This window comes from Sus scrofa, chromosome 9 (genome assembly GCF_054392235.1).
Source record: "Sus scrofa isolate SSC_HxYL_T2T_F1_AM1 chromosome 9, Sscrofa_HxYL_maternal_Yorkshire_Landrace_v2.0, whole genome shotgun sequence".
In the NCBI taxonomy this organism is placed as follows: domain Eukaryota; kingdom Metazoa; phylum Chordata; class Mammalia; order Artiodactyla; family Suidae; genus Sus; species Sus scrofa.
The window spans coordinates 53,442,772-53,468,506 of NC_139391.1; the positions used below are offsets into that span (position 1 = coordinate 53,442,772).

A 25,735-nucleotide genomic window follows, 5' to 3' on the forward strand; every position below is an offset into this window, starting at 1 on the left:
ATGTGCTGTATGAAAAAACCTCACCAAAGATTCTGATTCTCTGCACCACCCTTGCCTCTTGCTTCCACTAGGCACAAAATTACCTTCTGTGGAAATAGATGCATCTATAGGTAGATATAATACTGATACATACACACACACACATATATATGTGCATCTATGTAAACATCTCTTATGAGATAAATTATTCCAAAGAATAACAATAGCTACCAATTATTAAGTTTACAGGTGAAAGAATTTACATATATTACTACCAGTCCTCGCAATAACCTTAAAGATAACTATTATTTCCATTTTACAAAGGAGGAAATGGAAATGCAGAAAGCTCAGTTTCCCCAAGATTCCACAGCTGATAAATGACAGAAGGGGTGAGATCTGAATCCAGGGCGATCCCAGGCCTTATACTTTACCCATCTTACATAGAGCTTCTTAAAAGGAAGGCCTTGAGTGCTGGTCTCTTTTTATGTCCATTTAATTCACTGTGAATCCATAGCCACTTCTCATTCTGGAAGGATTCTTAAACCTCCTAAGTTTTAGTTCTTTTTCTCTATTTTAATTTTAATCTGCAGATGAATTTTTGAAGCTATGAAAAAAATTTTTTTTTAATTTCTTGTGTTTCTGCACTGCTGAAATTTAAATTACTGTAAGTTTACTCTGGGTCATTGGCCAGACAAAGAAGACATCACACAAGATTTCAGTGCCCAATTTACACTTGTGTTTCTGGATCGTATCTATGACATGTGAAGGTCAGATGATGTTATAGAATACTATTCAAAGAAAGTTTTGGAACAGGTGAAAGGCAGGAGCTGTGAATCACCTTCTAGGTCATGGCAGCATAAGCATGCCAAACTTGAAAAGCATATGAGATAACAGATGGTGTAACACAACATTAGGAACACATGTATTACAAAGATCCCATGTTATTATGGTTCATCAACAGCAAGTAAATATTAATACATACATACACTTCATCGAATGAGTGTTTTAATCTTTTTCAGTATTATATATTAGGGTATTACTTTTAAGGTGACTGGCCCACAGAATATTGGGCCAGTAGTTTAAAAAAACCAAGTTCGATATTAAAAAGAAAAAATGTTAAACATGCTTAAAAACAAAAGAATGCAAACAAATAGACAAGTGAAATATAAAATAAGCAAAAGCATCTTCCTACTATTAAACTCAGTGCTGACAATGTAAAAGAATCTTTTTTGAGATTTAAAATTTATGAATTATATTAGTTTTGTCATATTTGTAAATTTGTTTTATAAGAAGTTTGCATCTAGTTTATTTCATACATAACTGAATGAGATTAATAATAAACATTATTTAATCAACACTGAGGTTTATAAGAACTTTCCCCTTTGAAAAAGTCACACATTTTCCAATTGTGAGTGCTAACCCCTCTTTAGCAAAATACAGGACATCATCATCTCAGTTGACATTATATTAACTAATTAAACACAAAGCTATTTTCTTGATAACACACATCTTTGCAAAGCTCAACTGAGAATGGGATTGAGTAACAGGATAAGAAGTATGGTTTCAAATACTAGCTTCACATTCTCCAAAATCAAAAAGGTTAAAAGAATCTTGTGGAGTTCCCGTCGTGGCGCAGTGGTTAACGAATCCGACTAGGAACCATGAGGTTGCGGGTTCGGTCCCTGACCTTGCTCAGTGGGTTAACGGTCCGGCGTTGCCGTGAGCTGTGGTGTAGGTTGCAGACGCGGCTCGGATCCCGCGTTGCTGTGGCTCTGGCGTAGGCCGGTGGCTACAGCTCCGATTCAACCCCTAGCCTGGGAATCTCCATATGCCGCGGAAGCGGCCCAAGAAATAGCAAAAAGACAAAAAAAAAAAAAAAAGAATCTTGTAAATGCAACCCACCTCCATAGCAACCAAGACCACTACCCTAAGAAACTCTATAAATGCAATTCAACCAAGCTTCATCCTTTTACAGGCCCCTGCAGAGTTAAGAGTTGTGGTACAATGTTTTCTCCTGCCAACACGTTCATTATTTCTACAAAAATGACTGTGCTTCCCTGAAAACCTGGATTCCAGTGATAAGAATACAATAATGAGGCCAATTTATGGGGTAGAAGAAACAGAATTCTCCAGACTTAACTGAAAAAAATACTTAAACAACAACAACAAACTAGACAAACATTTCCTTCCTGAAGCATCATTACTGTCACTACTGATGACAGAAAGGAACTACAGGACTAAGAAGTAATGGTCAGCTGGAATGGAATGTCTGTAAGCCCCCCTCCCTTGTCATGTTCTAATCCCACAACTCCTGGCTCTGGTTCCTTGGCTCTCCCTCCACTGCTAAATTTCAGTCTTCAACAGTCACTTGAGGGCTTATTCAGGCCAGGGAGAAACACTACAGAGGAGTGGCTGGGGTGGGGTTGACAGTGTGCATAACCGGCCCTTCTCCAAATCAAATATTTGCATCTGATGATCCCATGTCTATTCTATTTCTTTTTTTTTTTTTTTTGAAACAACTTGGGAATCACATTTTATTGGTGATCTTCAATGCTACCAATCCTAATTAAGTGTTTATCTGTTCTGACCATATATGTAAGCCCAAGAGAAGTGTAGGAAATTTGGAAGAATAGACATTAGGAGTCAAGCTCATATATATACACATATGCATACATGCATATATACACTAGAAAGCACTGGCATTTCTTGGAGACGACAACATTTGTACTTTGGGTAGGAAAATTATCAAGAAGAGTTATTTTCCAACAACAGGTATTGTTGTTTAAAAGAACATGTCAGTAAGACTAGGTATGAAATACATGTCATACCTAGAAATAAAGTTTATCTTCCTGATACTAAGGTATTTTATATTGAGTCTGAGCAGATGAGAAGGAGAAAGGAGAGCTCTCAAAGAAACAAAATTGAGACTTAGGGCAAGAAAGTCAAGATGATGTATGGCTGTTTGGGGATACAGGGATTTATCTAAAAGTTCACCATCAGCTATTACAACAGTGACCTAACCTAACCACTCTCTCCAATGGGAACCATATCCTAACGAACTCGACAACAAGAATACTCAATTATAGCTTATTCCCATATTTACAGTCCCCCCACCCCAGTTTTGATCCCTGCTCTTTTCATTTTCTTTCTTTCTTTTTTTTTTTTTTTTTTTTGTCTTTTTAGGGCCGCACCTGCAACATATGGAGGTTCCCAGGCTAGGGGTCTAATAATCGGAGCTGTTGCTGCCAGCCTACGCCAGAGCCACAGCAACGCCAGTTCTGAGCTGCATCTTCGACCTACACCACATCTCACGGCAATGCCAGATCCTTAACCCACTGAGCGAGGCCAGGGATCATGCCCACAACTTCATGGTTCCTAGTCGGATTCGTTTCCACTATGCCAAGATGGGAACTCTTTCATTTTCATTTTGATTTGACAGTCTCTAATTCAGCCACATCGCAATAATATTTTGTCACTATAGCCCCCATCTCATAGATAACATAATAACGGCTCACATTCAAGAAGCACCTATCAAGCACCAATCACTCCATCTGTGCGGACTAAATGACGTGGTCCCTGAGCCTGATGAGCAACCATTCCCATTAGATAGATAGTGATTAAGGTACAAAGAGGCCATATCACTAGGATACGGTGGAGTCTGGCTTTGACTTCTAGGCACTCTGACTCCAGAGTTTACCCTAGTCTAAATGTGTATGATCCACTGCCTGAAAACTCCCAAATTAAGAAAATTCCATTTGTAGAAAACTACTCTATCCTCCATTCAATCGTTTCACCAATCTGGAAAATCCATATGATAAATTTACTTAAAGTAAGGGGGAGAGGGTTCTTCCAGCCCTATACCCATTTCTACTAAGCAATGTATAAACGGTAAAGAAAATAAGAAACGATCTTCTATGGTTGGACGCAGCACCATACGTAGACTAATGATTTAAAATGTTGCCAAGAACATCTGGCACATTCCAGTCACACATAGAATCTATCTGTTGGCAAGGAGATAAGGAACAAATAAAGTAGCAAGATCAGCAGCAACACTCAATGGCCTAGACATGCCATTACAAGTGTGCAAATCATTGTCATATAGTGAAAGAGCAAAGGGTTAGGTTAGAGATTTACAAATAACTCAATTTCACTAGAAAATAAAGAGGAAAATCCTCTACAGATTAAAAATTTCATTATATTAAAGAATACCTAACATTGAAGAAAGATATCTTAAGAAAGACATGGGGGGAGTTCCCGTCGTGGCTCAGCATGTAACAAACTCGACTAGCATCCATGAGGACGCAGGTTCGATCCCTGATCTCACTCAGTGGATTAAAGATTCGGCATTGCTGTGAGCTGTGGTCACAGATGTAGCTCGGATCCTGCGTTGTTGGGGCTCTGGCGCAGGCCAAGGCTACATCTCCAATTGGACCCCTAGCCTGTAAACTTCCACATGCCGCGGGTGCAGCCCTAAAAAGACAAAAAAAAAAGACTGACAGGACACGGTATGAAGCAAGACCTCTAAAATTTCAAGGATTTAATCATGTAGAAGCCTGGTTAATCTGCTAACCTAAAAATACAGTCTTAAAGCCATTTAATTATAACATTTAAAAAAACATACAAATTAATACATATTAACCACTACAGATAAAACTACGTTATAGACTTGGCTTATACTTGGCAATTAGAGATCTGAACAAGTATTCATTCTTGTTCCATTTTTCTCCTTTCAAAAAAAAAAAAAAAAAACCCTTACAGACAAGCTTCATCAATCATTAAGAGGGCCTGGTTCTGATATTATATGAGCTCTGTCAACTTTAATCAAATCGCGTGCCAGATTGTAGATAAGTAATGACTTGCTTAGGTTAAGCCAGGCCAGCGTTTTCCTTCTGTAGTATATACATCTCCAGAGTGAAAATAAACAGCCTCACACCTCTTACTAGGAGCTGGACTCCACGCTCTTACAACTTAGCCTTCACCCCCGCCTAGGAGGAGAGGCAAGACTTGCCTTTAGGAATATCTGGTTTTCTTTCTTTACTTCTCAATCTAGTCATCAAAACTATTTTTAAACTATCTTATTAAACACCTGTTTTCATCTATACAGAGAGAATACAAATGAGTTATTCCTTTTTGTTGTTGTTGTTGTTGTTGTTGTTGCTATTTCTTGGGCCGCTCCCGCGGCATATGGAGGTTCCCAGGCTAGGGGTTGAATCGGAGCTGTAGCCACCAGCCTACGCCAGAGCCACAGCAACGCGGGATCCGAGCCGCGTCTGCAACCTACACCACAGCTCACGGCAACGCCGGATCGTTAACCCACTGAGCAAGGGCAGGGACCAAACCCGCAACCTCATGGTTCCTAGTCGGATTCGTTAACCACTGCGCCACGACGGGAACTCCCAAATGAGTTATTCTTATACTGCAGCATTAACGTTTGTTTTAGCCAATATTATACAATGATATAAAACAAAGAAGAGGAGCTTCCTGGTGGCTTAGCGGGATAAGGAATCAGCATTGTCACTTCTGTGGCTTGGGTGGCTATTGTGGTACAGGTTTGATCCCTGGCCTGGGAACTTCTGCAAGCCATGAATTTAGCCAATAAATAAATAAATATGAATAAAACAAAAAATAGCTAACAATTGACAAAAGCAATACAAGAATCACTAAAAATTGCAAATCTTGTGTTCATTTTCCTAACGTTGCCAAAAAATGAAAAATCAGATTAAATTCTGACATCATCTGTCATGCTGTGGATGCAGGGACGCCATGTTAAAGAACATTCAATTTGATTTTCTATTCATTCCATGAGCAATGACACCAATGTAAAGTGAGATTTATTTCTAAACAGCCCCCTGTGCTATTTTCCCTACTGTGCATATAACTGGAAAGGGCTTTCAAACTTCATTTTCAGCTAGAATATATATATATTCTAAGAATTTCTAAGCACCCAAGTACCTGCTCTAAAGATATGTGTTAGAAAGCAAGAATTCCTGTACTTAGGGGGAAAAGAAAGAAAAAACGAACAGACTTATTTACAGCGGAAAGAATTTAAAAATACAGGACCCCTGGGAGTCAAGTTTATCTTAGGTAATATTCTCTTCAACATCTCAATATCTCCTATTAGGTCAATAGAATCTGGAATGCAAAGTTTGTGGTTTACAAAGGTCAAAGACAAGAGGAAAAAAAAAAAAACAAAACTTAGAATTTATTTTACTTGATTACTAAGCAAAGGTGCAATTACAACCCAAATTAAGGTTAAAAAGACTAGTTTCAAATCACCTCCTTGTCCAACATTAGACAGAGATATTTTAAAGACCACCCAATTCTAAACTGCATTAAAACTCTTATATCTGATACCAGTGCTCACCATCACTTATTATCTTTGTGATTTCCATTCTCACACATTCTTATAAATGGAAGGGGGAAAAAAATTTGTAAAACCCTCTGCCAAGTACAAAGAACTGTATACAATTATTTAAGAAATGATCACCATCAGAAATAGAGGAATGGAGAAAACTATTCTGTACATGGAATAAAAAGAACCATGACAGGAGTGGTAACTGTTGAACTAGCAACTGCGTGAGTACAGGGAGGGTCCTGGCTCTTCCAGAGCCTGTCTGTGCAGCAAAGCCAAGCAGGAGAGTCTTTCCTTTTCCAACCCTCTGGAAGCACAATTCGGAGAAATCTGCAGGGCACTCAAATAGATAAGGACCATGCTTTGCCAAAGCAAGGCCTCACTCCTTTGTCACCATATTATTTATTGTTAAAATGCCCAAGTATACCGGCAGTACAGTCCCTGAGGTGAATCAGAAACAAAAGATGCTAGTATTCCTCAGTGAATTAGAAAGAACTTTAACAAGCAAAGGGGAACTCTGTTTGCCTATGAACATCAAGTGAAAGGACTTTTCCCCTAGGAAACTTGCATTTCAACATGATAGAGGAAAAAATTCTTAATTGCACAAATGAAAAACCCAAAACTCAGTTTCTCATTCTCGGTCATAGAAGGCCTTGGAATTTAATGTGTGGTGGCTGTTAATTTGATTCCATGACCAGCTGACATCTATAATCACGACTAATTGAGTAGTCTGTATATGCATACAACACCTAGCTGAGAAAACAGGGATCTGATCAAGGGTTAAAGTCTTTGTTCTACAGGGCCAATCATTTCTTTGTCTTCTTCCTAATAATCTACCTATCTGGAAGAGAAATCCCAGAATAAGTAAAACATCGACAATTTTTCTTTAAAACAATTTCTACTGTTAGTTTCCTGCAGGGTGGAATACAGCCTGGACTTAAAAACTCACATTTAGAAACAAACTTTGGGAGTTAGTTGCAAGACTCTGATTAATATTAGTAAGATGTATCTAGTGAAATCTCTGAGCTAAAATTTACTTGATGCTGCAAAAAACGGATATCAAATCTGTGCACAAGCTATACTGTATGACTAAAAACTCCACCGCGGCTGCTGTCACAGTAACAAATGTGAAATTATTTTAAGACCTAACCACTGTGACAACAGCTCTTTTAAAACACATTCTCAAACACAAAAGACATAACAAATAATGACAATTTTGTTTGTTAACCTAATAGGAGACCACAGTTAACTCATCTTAGAATGACTCAAAACTGGCTTTAGTTAGCCATGGGATTAAAAAAACAAACACTTTAGCTCTAAAACATATGATGACAATTACATGAAAGAGCTTCTACAGGTCTATAGTCAAAACATGAATCATTTAATGATTAGAACTTGGAATTAGGAACTCAGGTAGAAGTTTGATCTGTTTGTTTTTATCTCAAAAAGGACTTGGCCATCATAAAGTGCACCTAACATTCAATAAAGAGAAATCAAAAGAACTGATTTAGAGATCAGAAACATTCTAATCAGATTATAATGTGTCTTGAAAATATGTTCTTGGAGTTCCCATCATGGCTCAGTGGTTAACGAATCCAACTAGGAACCATGAGGTTGCCGGTTCAATCCCTGGCCTCACTCATTGGGTTAAGGATCTGGCATTGCCGTGAGCTGTGGTATAGGTCGAAGACTCAGCTCGGATCCGGTGTGGCTGTGGCGTAGACCAGCGGCTACAGCTCTGATTAGACCCCTAGCCTGGGAACCTCCACATACCACGTGTGGCCCTAGAAAAGACAGAAAGACAAAAAGAAAAGAAAAAAAAATAGAAAATATGTTCTTAAGTAGAAGTACATATTTAGAATTAGGGTTAAAAGCTACTTTAACCCATCAGTACTATTAACCTCCCTTTGAAGGTTACAACCTTTGATGTTACAAAGCTTGCTAACTTCATTTTGGAAGAACATCCAAGATTTAACAGAACAAACAAACAAAAAAATGATCTTGTTGGAAAAAGTGATCACAGTTGAGAAGAACCCACAAGGTACATTATGGGCACAACACATGGCAAGACTAGTGTGATTCTACTCAGGAGTTTTAACAGTCTATTAAGAGCCATAAAAATATCTTCTCAGGATTTAGCAGTCCCAAAATCTACTGGAACCACTGCTCAAGTGCATTGAAACCAACTTGAAATCCTGGTGTATGCGTTGTCATCAAATCATGGGCAACATCTAAATGCTAGTTTCACAGTAAGAATGAACAGGGTAACAGGCAGGAGGAAATACTAGATCAAAAGATGTTACTTTATTGGTATTTACAAAAAGGAACAAATAGCACCCTTCTTACAGAACTGTACAATCCCATTCATAACTACATTCAGACACTCACCCTCATAGGACCATTTTAATAGCCAATCATCAAACTGTCTAAATATACTGCAAGCTTTGCAACACCATACCAAATGATGAAGTCTAACTCCCCTTCATAGATGATTCCTCATTCCCACTCTCATACCCACTCTCATACGAATTTTAAACTACTAAAAAATGGTGAGTGATAAAGCTAAGTCTGTTCCAGCTGAAACTATGTTCACTCCCTCTCATTTGCCTGTTATTCACTGTGTTATTTTGTTGTACACATGTCCTGAGGCCAAAACTCTGAAAATAAGCCAAAACAAATGGGCAAGAAAAATCTTATCCCTAGCATATAATGCTATTTTTCTTTTTATTAGAATAAGAGGCTGCCAAATTCTGATGTCACTACAATAATTTCATGGCCTGATAAAAGTAGTATTTTATCCATCAGACATTTGTCCCCTTGCCAATTTCACCTCCAACCAGGTAATGGGAACAATTACTCACTGAACAGATATCAAATTATAGTAAAAAAGAAAATAGTAATTATGTTATTCAGGTATCTAAAAAGGCAATAACTGAAATTTCCCTTGGAGTTTCCGTCGTGGCGCAGTGGTTAACGACTCTGACTAGGAACCATGAGGTTGCGGGTTTGGTCCCTGCCCTTGCTCAGTGGGTTAACGATCTGGCGTTGCCGTGAGCTGTGGTGTAGGTTGCAGACACGGCTCGGATCCCGTGTTGCTGTGGCTCTGGCATAGGCTGGCGGCTACAGCTCTGATTCGACCCATAGCCTGGGAACCTCCATATGCCGCGGGAGCGGCCCAAAGAAATAGCAAAAAGACCACAAAAAAAAAAAATTTCCCTGGCAAGACACAGAAGGCAGAATGTATATTTCAGTACCTAGATATCCAAGAAAACTCCTGTAATACTGGGTATTTAAAAAACAGACAAAACATGACATTAGCTCTCTGGGCACAAAATAACGTTGTACAAAACAAACACATACATTTTAAATATGCAAAATGTTTGGCAAGCATTCCAGTCATAATGTGACCATGGATGTCCTAGGATCTTCAACATTTAACAATTTTTTTCTTTATCTAAAGCTTTTTTTAATCTTCACTACTTGAAGCCCTTGACATGCAGAACCACTGGTTTCACTGGATTTTTGTTTGTTTGTTTGGCTTTTTAGGGCCGCACCTGCGGCATACAGAGGTTCCCAGGTTAGGGGTCAGTCAAAGCAGAGCTACAGCTGCTGGCCACAGCCACAGCCACATCAGATCTGAGCCACATTTGCAACCTATACCACAGGCTATATGTATACATAGGCTATATGTATATACACACAAATACAAGGAAGAAGAAAATCAGTACCCTTCCCCACTTTATAAAACAGACAAAATATTATTTTGGTGATTCAGGATTCTATACCCCCTTGAATAATTCGAAATAGCGATTATTAACATAATTAACATATATTTAAAGATATAAGATGTGTACATGGTTAGATTAAATAACTATGGACTCCAGAAAATATCCTGAATACAGCTTTGTTGCTTGGATAAGTCACTGAGGCCAGGCTTTTTCCCCTCATATGAGTTATTGCTCGCTCCTGAAACGCAAGTGTAGAAAAATTTGGATGAAGGAGAGAAGGTAGAGACAGAGGTACATTTATTGACTTTTACTGTACATATAATTTGCTGTGGGAGTAAGTAACTCAGCCAGTGGAGGAGCTTTAAGTAAATTCAGATGTGTACCTACCTAAAAAGGCAGCAGCCACTAGTAGTAAAGAGTTATCTTTTCTGATAGTGACATTCTTAGAACATTGGAAAAGTCCCTCCCTGTTTTCTCTTTAAGTATAAAAGAATATTTGACATCTACTTGTTAGTGATAAATGAAGACTTACAACCTAAAGTGAAAAGGCTCAACAAGAAGAGGTAGTCCTCAACTTTAAACAAGGGCAGGTTTGAGCAAACATACATATCCAATGGTTGTTTGGAACTTTTTAACACATTTTCTCCTTCTAAAATTGTGTACAGCAGTACCCCTTCTCCACAGGGGATGCATTCCAAAACCCTCAGTGGATATCTGAAGCTGTGGATGATACCAAACCCTATTTTTTTTTTCTTTTTAGGGCCACATGCACAGCATATGGAAGTTCCTACACCAGGGGTCAAACAGGTGCTGCGTCTGCTGGCCTACCCACAGCCACAGCAACACTGGATCCTTAGCCCACTAAACGAGGCCAGGGATCGAACCCACATCCTCATGGATCCTAGTCAGGATCACTAACCACTGAGCCATGGAGGGAACTCCCCAAATCCTATTTATACTATGTCTTTTCCTATACATACATATCTAAGATTAATGTATAACTTAAGCAGTAAGAGATTAACAATAACCAATAATAAATTTTAACAATATGGTAGAATAAAAGTTTTATGAATATGGTCTCTCTCTCTCAAAATATCTTACTGTATTGTAATCACCCTTCTTGTGATGGTGATGATGATGATGTGAGATGACAAAATGCCCACAGATAAGATGAAGTGAGGTGGATGACTTAGACATGGTGACAAAGTGCTAGTCGCTACTAACCTTCTGATAATCAGAAGGATGGTTATCTGCTTGGGGGGGTCCTGGATCACCAAGCTATGACAAAGTTGATGGCTGAATGCCAGGAGCACAACACTGTGGAGGCTTTGGGGATCTCAGGAAGGATGGCACCAGATTTCCTCACACTCTTCAGAACAGCGCACCACTTAAATCTTATGAATCGTTTATCTCTGGAAACCTCCAGGACTGCGGCTGACCACAGGTTAATGAAACTACAGCCAAGTGAAACCTGGGATGGGGGTAGGGGGATGGTCGTATGTGGCAGTGAAGTAGCATAGCTCCCCATAAGAGCCTGTTTCATGGAGTCACGCTGTAAAGGCCTTTGGAAGGCATGTGGTCTCCCACCCAAGGAAGAGATTCTTCCCACACCATCTCTTGCAAACATCACTGCAACAGGTCAGTAACATGGAGCTCATGCCCCTTCAAAAGAGCATTTTCTATCATGAGGCAGTTCTACTCATCAACGGTTCTTCCTTCTTCTGGAACAAAATCTGCATCTTTTGAGTGCCCTATGGGACAAAAGATGAATCATGTATCATTATTTCAACTCTCCCCACCCCCACTGAAATCTTGCCACTGATGTTCTTTTTTTTTTTTTTTTTTTTTTTTTTTCGGCTTTTTTTGGCTTTTTTTGCTATTTCTTGGGCCGCTGCCGCAGCATATGGAGGTTCCCAGGCTAGGGGTCTAATCGGAGCTGTAGCCGCCGGCCTACACCAGAGCCACAGCAACGCAGGATCTGAGCCGAGTCTGCAACCCACACCACAGCTCACGGCAACGCCGGATCGTTAACCCACTGAGCGGAGCTCCCGTCGTGGCGCAGTGGTTAACGAATCCGACTAGGAACCATGAGGTTGCGGGTTTGGTCCCTGCCCTTGCTCAGTGGGTTAACGATCCAGCGTTGCCGTGAGCTGTGGTGTAGGTTGCAGACGCGGCTCGGATCCCGCGTTGCTGTGGCTCTGGCGTAGGCTGGTGGCTACAGCTCCGATTCAACCCCTAGCCTGGGAACCTCCATATGCCGCGGGAGCGGCCCAAGAAATAGCAACAACAACAACAAAAGACAAAAAGACAAAAAAAAAAAAAAAAAAAAAACCCACTGAGCAAGGGCAGGGACCAAACCCGCAACCTCATGGTTCCTAGTCGGATTCATTAACCACTGCGCCACGACGGGAACTCCCTGATGTTCTGATTTAAGAGAAAAGGGGACAACTTGCCCCTGTGAAGTTCAGATGAACACATCCTTGCCCACAGCTGTATGTGAATAGCCTTGTGTCAAGGATCTATGAATATGAAGAATAAGATTACAAAGCTGCGGAATTCCCATGGTGGTACAGCAGTAATGAACCTGACTAGTATCCATGAGGATGCAGGTTCCATCCCTGGCCTTGTTCAATGGTTTAAGGATCTGGCATTGCTGTGAGATATGGTATAGATTGCAGATGCAGTTCAATCTGGCATTGCTATGGCTGCATTGTAGGCCAACAGCTGTAGCTCCAATTTGCCCCCTAGCTTGGGAACTTCCACATGCCTTAGGTAAGGCCCTAAAAAGACAAAAAAAAAAAAAATTACACATGCTGAAATAGACAATGTTTCTGGAGAGAGAAGTGGCTTGTGTTCAAGTAGAACATCCAGAAAATCCTTCATCAACATTTCCACGAACAGAAATACGAGCTATTAACCTCAATCATGGCCCCCTCCAAAACTTAAAAAAAAACCAAACTTCTGATTCAACATCATCTTGTATCCTTGTTTCACTGGTGCAATAAATTTTACTTAGCATATTAAGGAATCCTAACAATACAAACAGAAATTCCAAACATATAGGCATAGCTTGACAGCAACTGTTAGGAAGGTTAGTATCCAAAATTCTTCTTACTGATATAACTGGGAGGTCCTGGTCTTCAAAACTTTCCTGTAATATAACAACATCCTTGCTCCATTTTTTTCCATTATTGGTGAATTTTTTTCCCAAGAATATACTGCGTTGTTATGTTTTCTTCTAAGAGAATATTATACTAATGCTGAGATAATGGTTACTTCAATACAATTCTAAGCATTGATTATGGCATTAAATCCTAAGCATGAAGGATATAAGTGTAAATGGTCCTTCTTTATTTTGAGGCTCCCTCCCCTTCTCAACACATATGAAAAAAAAAAAAAAAACAAAAACAAAAACAAGGGCAGTTATCAAAGAATTTGGTTTCTAGAAATGTGACTGAAGGTAATAATATTACCTTCAACCCAGCTTAATATATAAGAATAAGTTCATGGTTACTTTTCTAAGACAGTGCCTGGGATCTAATTTTTTAATAATTCAGGAAGAAGTGTTGTTATTTTCTTGTTTTCCCAATGACCACATTACCCAAAGCACCAATAAAATGAACTACTACGAACTTCAAAACGAGCAAAAGACACTAAAACACTTTTTTAAAAAAAGTGAATTACTACCACACACACAGCAACAAAGACAGATCTCAGACATAACGAGCAGTGCAGGAAACCAGATCTAAGAGTGCTTAGCGTATGAGTCCATTTTCACAAAGTTGGGGAATAGGCAACATTCATGTATGGTGAGACTAGTCAGAATAGCTGTTATTTGCTGGGGGCAGTGGGCTAGTCTGGGAAGGGACACCAAGAGACCTTCCTCAACAAGGGAAACGTTCTACATCTTGATCTGGGTGATGGTTACCATACATATGTGCATATATAAAACTTCAGGGTGGAGGGGATGTTCTGTTCACTGAGTATACATACATTAACTGTACACGTGTACATTTTTATCTCAATGGGGAAAAAAATGCAACAACACATTGTTTCCACGTGCCTTTTAAGTTCCAATCACAAAATGAAGAAAACTGTAGCATACTGAAACTAAGGCCATTACATGTGGCCACACTTACTAACTTCGGAGAATTCCTTATTATTTATTCTTCAAAAGAAATGACTTTTGGATCAAAATAACAGACTGACATGTATAGGAGGAGTTACTTAAAAGCAGCAGCTAACATTCACAGAGGTTTTACTCTATGTCAAGGGCTTTACTTTCATTATCTCATATAATCCTTGCAACAGTGATAACCAATACCATTGTTATTATCCCCATTTTAGGGAAGAGGAAACCAAGGCTTAGGTTAAGAGCACTGCCTCAGGTCACATAAATAAAAAGAGATGAGCTAGTCTACAACAAGAATAGCTGAAAAGCAGCCTTATGTTAGCTTTTTAACTTTCCGTTTGTGTTAGGGCAATATAAAAATACTGCAGCAAAATGTAAGCAGAATACACCTAAGTTCAATAACATAACCTGTGCATCCCCCACTCCCACCCCCAAGTAAGATGTAAGGAACTTCACAGTTTCTTAATTCTACAGTTGAAAGTACATAACTGGTCCTCAAGAACTGAAGTCTTTTTTTTTTTTTTTTTTTTTTTTGTCTTTTTGGGGCCACATCTATAGTATATCGAAGTTCCCAGGCCAGGGGTTGAATCAGAGCTGCAGCTGTTAGCCTACACCACAGGCACAGCAACTCCAGATCCAGGTTGCATCTGTGACCTATACTGCAGCTTTCAGCAACACCGGATCCTTTAACCCACTGAGCGAGGCCAGGGATTGAACCCACATCCTCATGGATACCAGTTGGATTCTAAACCTGCTGAGCCACAACGGGAACTCCCAAGAACTGAAGTCTTAACTCACTTTCCAACCATATGGCAGGAGAACAAAATATGCTTTGGAACAGTTTTTTAATTATCTCTGGCCATCAAAATACATCACACAGCAAAGTACCTGAACAACTGTAAACCGAGACAGGCCCCAGGCTAACTTTAGTGTTTACTCCCATTCATTCTAGAATCCTTTCAATTTGGCCATACCTGTGGAAGGCAACCCCAGAATGAAGGAGCGGGGAGAATTAAACAATTCTCTAAAATGCTTCTTTATTTTCTCAACACTTAGTATGGGGAGGAGAATTTGGTAGAGAACTACATGGTAATAGGATAGAGTGAGCTGTGACACACAACATGATTTTAATCAGTAACAAAATATATTAAATTAACCATCAAATATGCTACCGCACTCTATGCTAGTTGAAAACTACAAACACTGGAATTCACATTCATTTTTAACTGTTTTTGGAAGATGAAAATCAATTAACTATACCATCCAAGAATCAGAACTGTTCTTCCTTGAAAAGTTCACATGAAACAAACAGGACTCATATTCTGAAAAATGTTTTTATCCAGAAAGTATTTGGGGTCATGGGAGGAGGGGCAGGAGAGGAAGACACACTGACGTTTTCACAAATTTTGCTCCAAAGATTTTACAGAATATTTTTGGTAGATATACTTTCATTTACTTGTGGCTGCTGGCAAGTCTGAAAAGTGATACCTTAAAAAAATACTAACAATAACAAAGTATTCTTCAAAAGACAACAGAAAAAAAAGACACACCCTAAGTGAATTTAAATTCTGTAATAATAGTGTCATGAAAACACAATAAAGGTCATACAAAAACAAAAGTGCGAACTCAAAAATGCCTATTCAAACAAGCATTTCATCTCCACAAAACACAGAAAAAAAGTCTGACTTTGCTCTCTGTTGAAAACGTTATTAAAACAATAAAGCAGTCCTTCTAGGCAAGACCAAACTGCAACGCAATTTTACATATTTATCAAAAGATCATTCGAAGAGCACTTACCAAGTCTGCAACGTGTATATGCTTGAGTTTCGGAGGGAAAAAGCAGAAAAGTACTTTCTGTACTTACAGTGGCATTCACTTGGGAGTAAAGACGCATCACCACGGTCCTGCTGGTAAGAAAGTCCTGACCGGCAATCTGCCTTTGGGTTGGGCTTTTTTCTTATAAGATAAGCTGTTAAGTATGCCTTGATTTTAGATCTGCTAACATATGGAGTCTTCTAATGTAGCCTCTCTCCGCCCCCTGCCCGCCGCCACCCCCTTCATCCCCACTCTGCTCTACTCCCTCTCCACACACACACATACACACATACAAAAAAGGCACTGCAGGGCAGAAATTCCTCAGGTGCTCGCTAATGGAATTCCCAGGGTCTTGGAGCCGCTTCGGGGATCAAGAGAGCTCATCGCCCCTGCTGGGGTAAGGAGCAGCAAGTCTGTTCCATTTAATCAAATACAGAATGAATTTTCAGCTCTATTCACTAGCCTGTCTCCAGGGCTCTCAAAAGGCACCAGGCAGCTAGAATCGCACACATGTGGCCCTTTTAGGCAAGTATAATTAGTTTGATTTTAAAAAGCCACATTAATAATATCACCTCAAGACCATTATTCAGGGGACAGATGACAATGATACTGTATGTTTTAAGCCTGACAATGGGGGAAAGAGCACAAACAATAAGGGAAAACTTGAAGGATTAAAATTAAAAAAAAAAACCAACAAACGAGTTTTTCATTTAGTTGTAATCCAATATTTTTAAAGTGACATTAAGTATATTCCACATACCACCTCTAACTGTAACTGAAAAGAATCAAGTAGAGCCCTCCTCCCCACTCTCTTGAAAGTGAATTAGTACCATGCACGCAACACAAATCTATAAATGGACTGTTAACAAATCAATGAAATGTTAACATGATATAAAAATTTAATTTAAAACAATAAAGCATTCTCTAATTCAAGTTAAGAAAATTTCTTGAAAAAAGTACCAATCAAAATCCACTGTACAACCAAGTCCTTCAAAGCAATCTATTTAGCAACCAGACTCCAAATTCTCTAACCTAATTAGTTTCTATCAAGTAGAAAGATCACAATATATCTAAAGAAAGACTATCTCTAGACAACTCCTCTTCTGCTGTGTTGCCTTAGCTACACTCCTACATAGGACAGATGCTAATAACAAGGCAATGGAGACTTAACGATGTGTTAAAAATAACAAATCTTCTACTTAATTATTTTTCATTTCCTACCTCCAGTCTGATTTCACTAAGATAAAGTTTAATTTCTGAAATCATTTCTCTGGGATTTTACCTAGAAGCAGTACCAATTTTTAGTCTAAATGCCTACAGAATAAACACTTCTAGAAAAGAATAATTATACATCCACTTCTAAGTGGACAAAACCATAAATGAAATCATCTAGAAAGTCATGAAAGTGTAAGGGCAAAAGTGGAAAAATAAGAAGGAAGCACAAGAACCAATCAAGAAGTTTTACCTGACCTCTTTAGAGCACAGTCCTATGACAGAAGGTCTTACTCCAGCATAAAGCCTTTATCTTTATATAAACCTTGCAGATGGGGGGAGGTAGGGGGGCGGGGAAGAGAGGGGTCCTATCTTAAAGTGAACTTAATTCCTTCCCTGCAAAGTCAAACCACCTGCAAGGAAGGCAAGGAATAAGATTGATTTAGAAGCCAACCTACACGAGCTAGATCAGTATGCTCCAAGTCCTAAGGGTTCTTTGTACTTCCCGGCTTGAGAGTCAGAGCTGTTTAAGTACTTTCCACAGAAGAGGAGGTTGATGAGAAACATGGCAATCAATCAAAGCATCCCAAGTGAGTTACTACACAAACAATAGCATAGTACCTATAGTAACTGATTTCCCTGGTTGACTAAACTATTCAAACAAAGACAGATTTCCCAAATACTACATCCGAGTTTTTGCATGAAAGTTAAACAATACACACTTGTGTGTGTGTGTTTTTTTAATAGAAATATAAATGTTTCTGCTCTACACACTGCCAAACACACACCCAGGGCACGTCTTTACAAAATGAAACAGGTTTTCCCCATTCTTCTCATATAACTTAAAGTATGAGGCAGTTTATTTCCACATGTGCAAAACAGAAACTACAGTATCTGGTGCCTCTCTGGGTTCCTAAGAATGCTTTCTAGTTAAGCACTAATTTAAATTTTCCAGAAATTTTCTGGAGTTTTCTTTCATCTCTTCCTAAAAGTTGAACTACCCCCACATTTTCAGCTAAAATAGATTACCCCTAAAAATAAGCTATAAAATGTAATAGAACGTTTAGAATTATTCTGAGGATAAACCTATTTCATTCTTCAGCCCCCTCCCCATCCTCTCCCAGCAGACATAGTATGCCAAAAGTCAGCTGAGGTGTCTGAGGGCTGTAGCATCAGTGAGGCATGGAATCAGAACTGGCCTCTTTGACTGGCCATTGGTCTGAGACTAAATCTCATGTTACCTTTTAGTCCAATCTTCTGCTTTCTCAAGGTGTCTGAATTAGGACCCAGAGGTTCTGTTAATGAGCTTCCCTAAATTCTAGATCTCAACTGGATAACAGCCTGCCCTTAAGGCACCTGCCACCCTCTGGAGTCCGGACTGGGAAAGGCAGGCATTCTATAGAAGGCTCCTTTGGAGAGCCTTCCACCTGACTTGGTGAGGTTAGGGAGAACAATGAAGGGAAGGGCGAGAGAGCCTCTCTATCCCCCTCAGTGATTTATTACAGAAATCCCTAGATGTGGAGAGAATGCAACAAAGGTCTGGAAGCTGCGGAGTGAAATAAATGGCGAGCTGCAGTGTATTTAGCAAATGATAATGCAATCCACAGAAAGCTTTACAGAGGAGAAGGAAAAATACGCTCCCTGGGGCTGGGAAGTCACTGAGTCTATGAAGGCAGAGAAAGATACATTGTGCAGGAAATTTCTCTTGATTCTCCCTAACCATAAATCACTGTGTCTGGAGGGCGCTCTGCGGGATGGAGGTTGAGAGAGGCGAGGGACCCCGCTCCCTTGGGAAAACATGCTGGCGCCCCAAGCTCCCCGCTGTGCTGCATCTCACCTGCCCCAGCGGATCATTGTCAAAGAGATTTAACAGTGTCACTGACACCTCACCCCGCCTCCTCCCACGAGGAGGCTCAGAGTCCCCGAGGACTGGGGACGCCTGAGCTCCCCGCTGCGCATTCGTCAGCTGCCCTCCCCAGACCCCGCAGGCAGCCTGGACCCCCACGACCTCCGGGGCATGCTGGCCCGTCCACTCTCTGACCTCCACCTCCCAAGCCTCGTGGCTCCCAAGCCCGGTGTCCCCAGGCCACCCCTCCCACCGACCCTTAGGTGGGACCCCCACCCCCGCACCTCTGAGCGGGGCTGGTTAAGCCCCCAGACCTCCTGCGCGGCAGCCGGCTCCGAGAGCCACCCCCAGGTCATCCCCCGCGCGCTGGCGGCGGCTACGGCGGCGGCTGCTGTCCGAACGGGCCCCTCCATGCACCAGGCAGGGCACCGGGAGGGCGCGGCGCCTCGCACGCCGGAGCGGGGACGCGAGGGCAGGCGGCGCGGAATCCCGGTCTCCTCACACGGAGCCGCGGGAGCCGGGCACCCGGGATTCAGGGGAGGGAAGCTGAGGAGAAGAGGGGGGAGGGCGGAGTCACTGGGGCGCGCCCCCGCGGCCGCGCTCCTCCCCCGCCCAGGCGCGCGGGCGCGTAACCCGGCGGGCGCTGGGCCAGCGAGGAGCACGCGAGGAGCGAGAGGAGGGAACCCGGCCGCGGAGGCCGCAGCTCCCCGACGGCCCGCGCCCGGCCGGAGGGTGCGCGCGCAGCCTGCCAGATCAGCGGCGGGGGGATGGGCCGTACCAACGTGACGGGGGGGCGCTCTGTGCAGGCCCTCCTCCCAGTCCCACTCCTGCTTGCTCTACAAGAGACCCCCCCCCCAGGAAAGGAGAGGATAGTTTCTGCTTTATTTAGGAAAATGAAGATGAGCTGCCTTGGCATTTTCCAGAGTTTTCCATATGGCTGCACTCACTTTCCCCTCACCTTTGCTTCCCCGAGAGAGGCGTCATTTCGGGCCGGTCCATTACTGGTCTACACGCTCCCGGGTTTCCCCGCTTAGGCCCCGCCCCTCACCCATCCACCTAAGTTGTCTGAGGAGCCAGCTAGTCCATCCCTTCTGTTGGTGCCTACCTGGTATCTCTTTTATAGTTCCAACTTCCCGCCCCTTTTGGTTCCTTCGCGTTTTTACCACTTTCTGTGTTTAGATTCTTAGACAGCTTCGTCTGATTCCCCACCACACTCGCCCGGCATTCACATACGTGCAGGCAGGTAACAAAACTTCTCAGAGACTAGCAGAAGCTCAGTGTCGCCTGGTCCAACCAGCACGGCCTTTGGCCCCAGAGTCTTACCACTTCGTCCTTTGGACGTGCCCCAAGTGATCTGATCCCACTGAACTTCAGTTGTTCAAAAAGAAAAAAGGGGAAAATAATTTCTGTTTAAAAGGTTGTTGCGAAGCATAAATGTGATACTTGGTAGAAAGCACCTGCCACTGCGTGGACATTCAAGGACTGTGACTTCTATATAATAATAATATGTATTATTACATATATGTGTATTGGGTTTTTTTTTTACCATCGTCATTATTACTTACTATTTAACTACAAAAACAGCCCTAATGATACTCACAGTTCAAAAACACTCAGTACTGAACATCAAAGAAGCATGACAGTCTTCCTTACCTTTTTTCTTGAATTTCACAAGCAAATTTTTGAAAGTATAGTGGTGTTCAGACAGTTTATTGTTTTGCTTTAGCTATATCCAGGGTCTTTAGGAAAGCATAAGGTCCTAAGAAGGACAGTACAGGAGGATAAAAAAAAGAGTTCTATTTCTTTGTTTTCTATTGTTCCATTTTTTACTTATTTAAACTGAGTCTGGATGTTATTAACTTAAGCTGTATTAAATGATTTTTCAATTAGCAAATAAGATGTATAAACATTGAAGATTTATCTAAATTGAGATTTTTGTGTGAATGGAATGGAAGTCTTACAGGTTTTTTGTGGCACTCTGCAAGAATCCTAGCTGCCCTATACGGCAGCTGTCCTATTCCAACCCTTCCAGGTTCTACTCTTGGGGCCCCCATTGATTGTGGGCACCCCCAAACCTCACAATGTCATTTGAAAATCACTATGCCTATTACTCATAATCAGACCTAAGAAATAATCATGATGTTTGTGAATACTGAGTAGTCCCTTCTGCCTTGTCTGTAAAGTAGAGAAATCATTTTGGGGCAAATAGTTTTTTGTTAATGAATCATCCGTCTGTTCACTTACAAGTGTAAACACTTTATAAGGACTATTGAACACCTATTCTATGCCACTGCCAGACAAAGAGGTACACAGAGAAATATGACACAGTCCTATGCTTCGAGGGGCTCACAATCTAATTGTGATACTGACGTATACATGGATAAGTACATTAAGACATCTTTGGTCCAAAGAACAGGCAGGTGTGGGAGTACAGGGGCAGTGTTGCCAACCCAGTCTAGAGTTTGGGGAGAGTGGGAGGGCAGTGTCCCAAAAAATGTCTCCCAAGGGAGTTCTCTTGTAGCACAGCAGGTTAAGGATCCAGCATTGTCACTGTAATGGCTTGGGTCGCTGCTGTGGAGCAGGTTCAATCCTTGGCCCAGGAACTTCCACACGCTGTGGGTGTGGCCAAAAAAAAAAAAAAAAAGGAAAGAAAAGAAAAAGAAAGAAAGGCTTCCCAAAAGAAGTGACCCATGAACTAAGCCTTAAAGGACAGTAGAGGTTGGCCAGGGACAGGTGAAAGAATGGAAGGACAGTCTAGGCAAGAGGACATTATGAATAAAGGCGAGACACAGCAGGGCAGCTCAAAGGAACTGCAAATTCTTCTTTGTGGTAGAAGTGTGAGGGGTTAGGTAGAGATCAGTAAGGGAAGGCACCGTGAAAAGAAACTGAAGCCAGATCACAGTGGCCGTGCATGTCATGCCAAGAAGCTGGGATTCCATCCTGTAGGCAATGGGGAGTCAATACAGGGTTGTAAATGGGAATGTGATATAGCCAGATTTATGTTTAGAAAAATGACCCAGCAGCAGTGATAAGGACAGATTTAAAGAGGCAAAGCCTGAGATCAAAACATCTAGAAGCTTCTGAAGCAGTTCAGGCAGTCCAGTTGGATTAAGACAATGAACTAGGACAGCCATACAAAGGTAAGAAAAGAGGAGAAAAGCCAGAGACAAGAGGGAATCTTGGTTAGACTTGGAATCTGATTGCATGTGGAAGGTAAAGAAGAGAATGGGCCTTCTAGCTTGAGGGGATGGTGGCCATCCCCCTACCCACATGGTACCTGGGAAGAGACTGATCCTCTGCACGACAGATAGATTTTAGGGGAACAACGCTGTGTTTAATTTTGACGCTTTTGAATTTGAGGTGCCCTTGGAACTTCCAAGCACAGGTGTCCACTAGATGGAAAAGTCCATGCTGGAGGTAATTGGCTTTGAAAGTCATTAGCATAGAGTAGTTTCTATGGCATGAAAGTAGACATGAAGACTCAGGAAGAATATGGAATTCTAGAAAGTTGTGGCCAAGGAGAGATTTCTAAAACTCCAATATCTAAAGCCTTTAATTATCATGATGAATTTGGAGGGAAGGTTATTTATGAAACTCAAGATGTGGGGGTGTGGGGCTTGAAAAAAATGCATAGGGAAGGTGGAGAGGGTTTGGAATAGTCACTGGCCAAAATGAAAGTTGAAAATTAAAAGTAGAAAAGCAGTCACAGGATTGATGAGTGATCCTGAGGGCCTGGCTGGGGTTGGAGATGGTGAATTTGTAGTGACTGATTATCACTCCATGTTTGTCTGGCTTTGTCAAAATTAACCACTCAGGCCTGAGGGGAAAGCACACACTGAACCAAACTTAGAGTTATGCTGGAGAACATACAAGAAGGGGAGTAATATGTGGTATTAGTAAGAAAATAATTTAAGGAGTTCCTGTTGTGGCTCAGCAGAAATGAACCCGACTAGTATCCATGAGGACACAGGTTTGATCCCTGGTCTCACTCAATGGGTTAAGGATCCAGCGTTGCCATGAGTTGTGGTGTAGATTGCAGATGGGGCTCCAATCCCTCATGACTGTGGCTGTGGTGTAGGCCGGCGGTTATAAGCTCTGATTCGATCCCTAGCCTGGGAACTTCCATGTTGTGGATGTGGCCCTAAAAATAAATAAATAAAAATTTAAAAAAAAGAATCTATGGGATCAGGGGACATGGGGCCTTAAGAAAAGGCCAGGGGAGTTCCCGTCGTGGCGCAGTGGTTAACGAATCCGACTAGGAACCATGAGGTTACAGGTTCGATCCCTGGCCTTGCTCAGTGGGTTAAGGATCCAGTGTTGCAGTGAACTGTGGTGTAGGTCGCAGACATGGCTTGGATCCCAAGTTTCTGTGGCTGTGGCATAGGCTGGCAGCTACAGGTCCAATTAGACCCCTAGCCTGGGAACCTCCATATGCCGTAGGAGCGGTCCTAGAAAAGGCAAAAAGACAAAAAAAAAAAAAAAAAAGAAAAAAAAAGAAAAAGCCAGACATTGAAGGGACCCAGAGGATGTTAAGAGCAATATCATGAGACAAGTGCCCAAGGCCGCAATGACTAGGCAGGAATGTTGCTAAGTGACAGGGTTATACCCTCAATGAATTTTAAGCCACTAATGGGTGCTTTTATAATACAAAATAAAAGTTAAAGCTGGTTTTCCAAGAATAACAAGACAGACTGAGTTGAATCAAACAGATGTGCATCAAATTCTGATGCCACCTCATTTGACTTGGTCAAGTTACTTAAACTCTTGGAGTCTCAATTCCATCATTTGTAAAAGAGGGATGATACTAATACCTTATATAGGGTTGATAACCCCCTTTCATAGGACTGATGGGAGAATTAATTGAGATGATATTTATGAAGTACCTAATACTTGGCACATAGCAAACACTAAATAAAAATTCGACATGATAAGGAGTTCCTGTGTTGTTTAGTGGGTTAAGGATCCAGCCTTGACACTGAAGCTGCCCAGATCAATCCCTTGTCTGGGAACTTCCACATGCCACAGGTGCAGCGAAAAAAAATTAGACATAATAGTTAATGCTTATATAGTACATGCTTTATGCCAAGTACTATTTTAAGCATTAGCCCCATATTGCAATTGAGAAAACTGAAGCCCAGAAATGTGAGGGATCCTGATAAGGATCGCACAGCTAGTCAGTGTCAGAGCTGGTGCTCAAACCCAGGTAGTCTGGTCCTAGAAGCTGGACTCTTGATTACTAATGTCCCCTCACACTAGAAATATTTATTTGTATTAATATCACTTCAAATGAATTTAACAGATAACAAAACTTACATTGAGCACCTATTGGGTGCAAAGCACTGAATTAAAGAGGTATAAGAAAATACCTGGATATAAGTTTCTGTGTGGCTTACATGTTAAGAATCTAGTGTTGCCAAAGCCATGTTGCAGGTGACAACTGCTATGTCCCAGGTTTATCCCTGGTCCAGGAATTTCCACATGCTGCAGGTGTGGCCAAAAGCAAAACAATATAAAACAAAAAAACAAAAAAAAACCTGGATTAAGAAGTTTCCACTATTGAGTTTGATCCCTGGCCGGGGAATATCTGCATGCTTTAGGCTCTCATATAAAAAATAATAATAGTAAATATTATTTGCTTTACTATTATTATTAGCTAATAATAGTAAAGCAAATAATATAGAAGGGTCTGTAATGAAAAGTAACAACCCCGTACCTACTCTGGTCTTAGCCTTCAGAGGCAGCCTCTTTTAACTATTTTTGCTTTTAGTTCCTCTGGCATTACCTCTGTATCTCTAAATAATATAGTTTTTCTACCATTGCTTAAAAAAAAAAAGAAGTTTCCACTGTGGTGCAACAGGATCAGTGGCATGTCTGCAGCACCAGGATGCAGGTTCAACTCCCAGCCCAGCACAGTGAGTTAAAGGATCTGGTGTTGCCACAGCTGCAGCCATAGCTCACAAATATGGCTCAGATCCGACCCCATCCCCAGGAACTCCATATGCTGTGGGGAGACCAAAAAAGAAAAAATAAATAAATAACAATTTTTTAATTAAATAAAAAAAAGTAAGAAAGAAGAGTTCCTGTCACGGCTCAGCAGTAACAAGACCTGTGTTGTACTTTCACACATTGATGGTAAAAATAAAAAATGGGAGTTCCTGTCATGGTGCAGGGGAAATGAATCCGACTAGGAACCATGAGGTTTCGGGTTCGATCCTTGGCCTTGCTCAGTGGTTTAAGGATCCTGCGTTGCCATGAGCTGTGGAATAGGTCGCAGATGAGGCTTGGATCCTGCGTTGCTGTGGCTGTGGCGCAGTCCAGCAGCTACAGCTCCAATTGGACCACTAGTCTGGGAAACTCCACATGCCACGGTGCAGCCCTAAAAAGACAAAAAAAAAAAAAAAAGAATAAAAAATGGTCCAGAAGTTTCCACTGTGGCTCAGTGGTAAGGAACCCAATCAGTAACCATGAGGATGCGGGTTTGATCCCCCCCCTCACTAAGCGGGTTAAGGATCTGGCGTTACCTTGAGCTGTGGTGTGGGTCACAGACTTGGCTGGGATCCCATGTTCCTGTGGCTGTGGCTGTGGCTGACAGAGGCAGCTCTGATTCAACCCCTAGCCTGGGAACATTCATAGGCCACATCTGCAGCCCTAGAAAGAAGCAAAAAAAAAAA

General features: G+C 41.4%; 2 protein-coding genes across 6 annotated transcripts in view; one reads left to right on the forward strand and one right to left on the reverse strand.

Moving 5' to 3' along the window:
• CDON (cell adhesion associated, oncogene regulated) overlaps positions 1-19,590 on the reverse strand; it is a 99,142-nt gene extending 79,552 nt beyond the window's left edge. The window contains exons 1-2 of one of the 5 annotated variants that reach the window (XM_084976560.1): positions 17,477-17,510; positions 11,284-11,810 (exon numbers count right to left, since the gene is read on the reverse strand). The gene's annotated coding sequence lies outside the window, so the exon portion shown is untranslated. Of the gene's footprint in view, positions 1-11,283; positions 11,811-15,988; positions 16,127-17,476; positions 17,511-19,348 lie in introns of those variants that run through there. The other 4 variants (XM_021063103.2, XM_021063106.2, XM_021063104.2 and 1 more) reach the window with 4 other exon arrangements.
• Positions 1-25,735, forward strand: part of ST3GAL4 (ST3 beta-galactoside alpha-2,3-sialyltransferase 4) — a 1,054,305-nt gene that overhangs the window by 729,152 nt on the left and 299,418 nt on the right. The window lies entirely within an intron of this gene.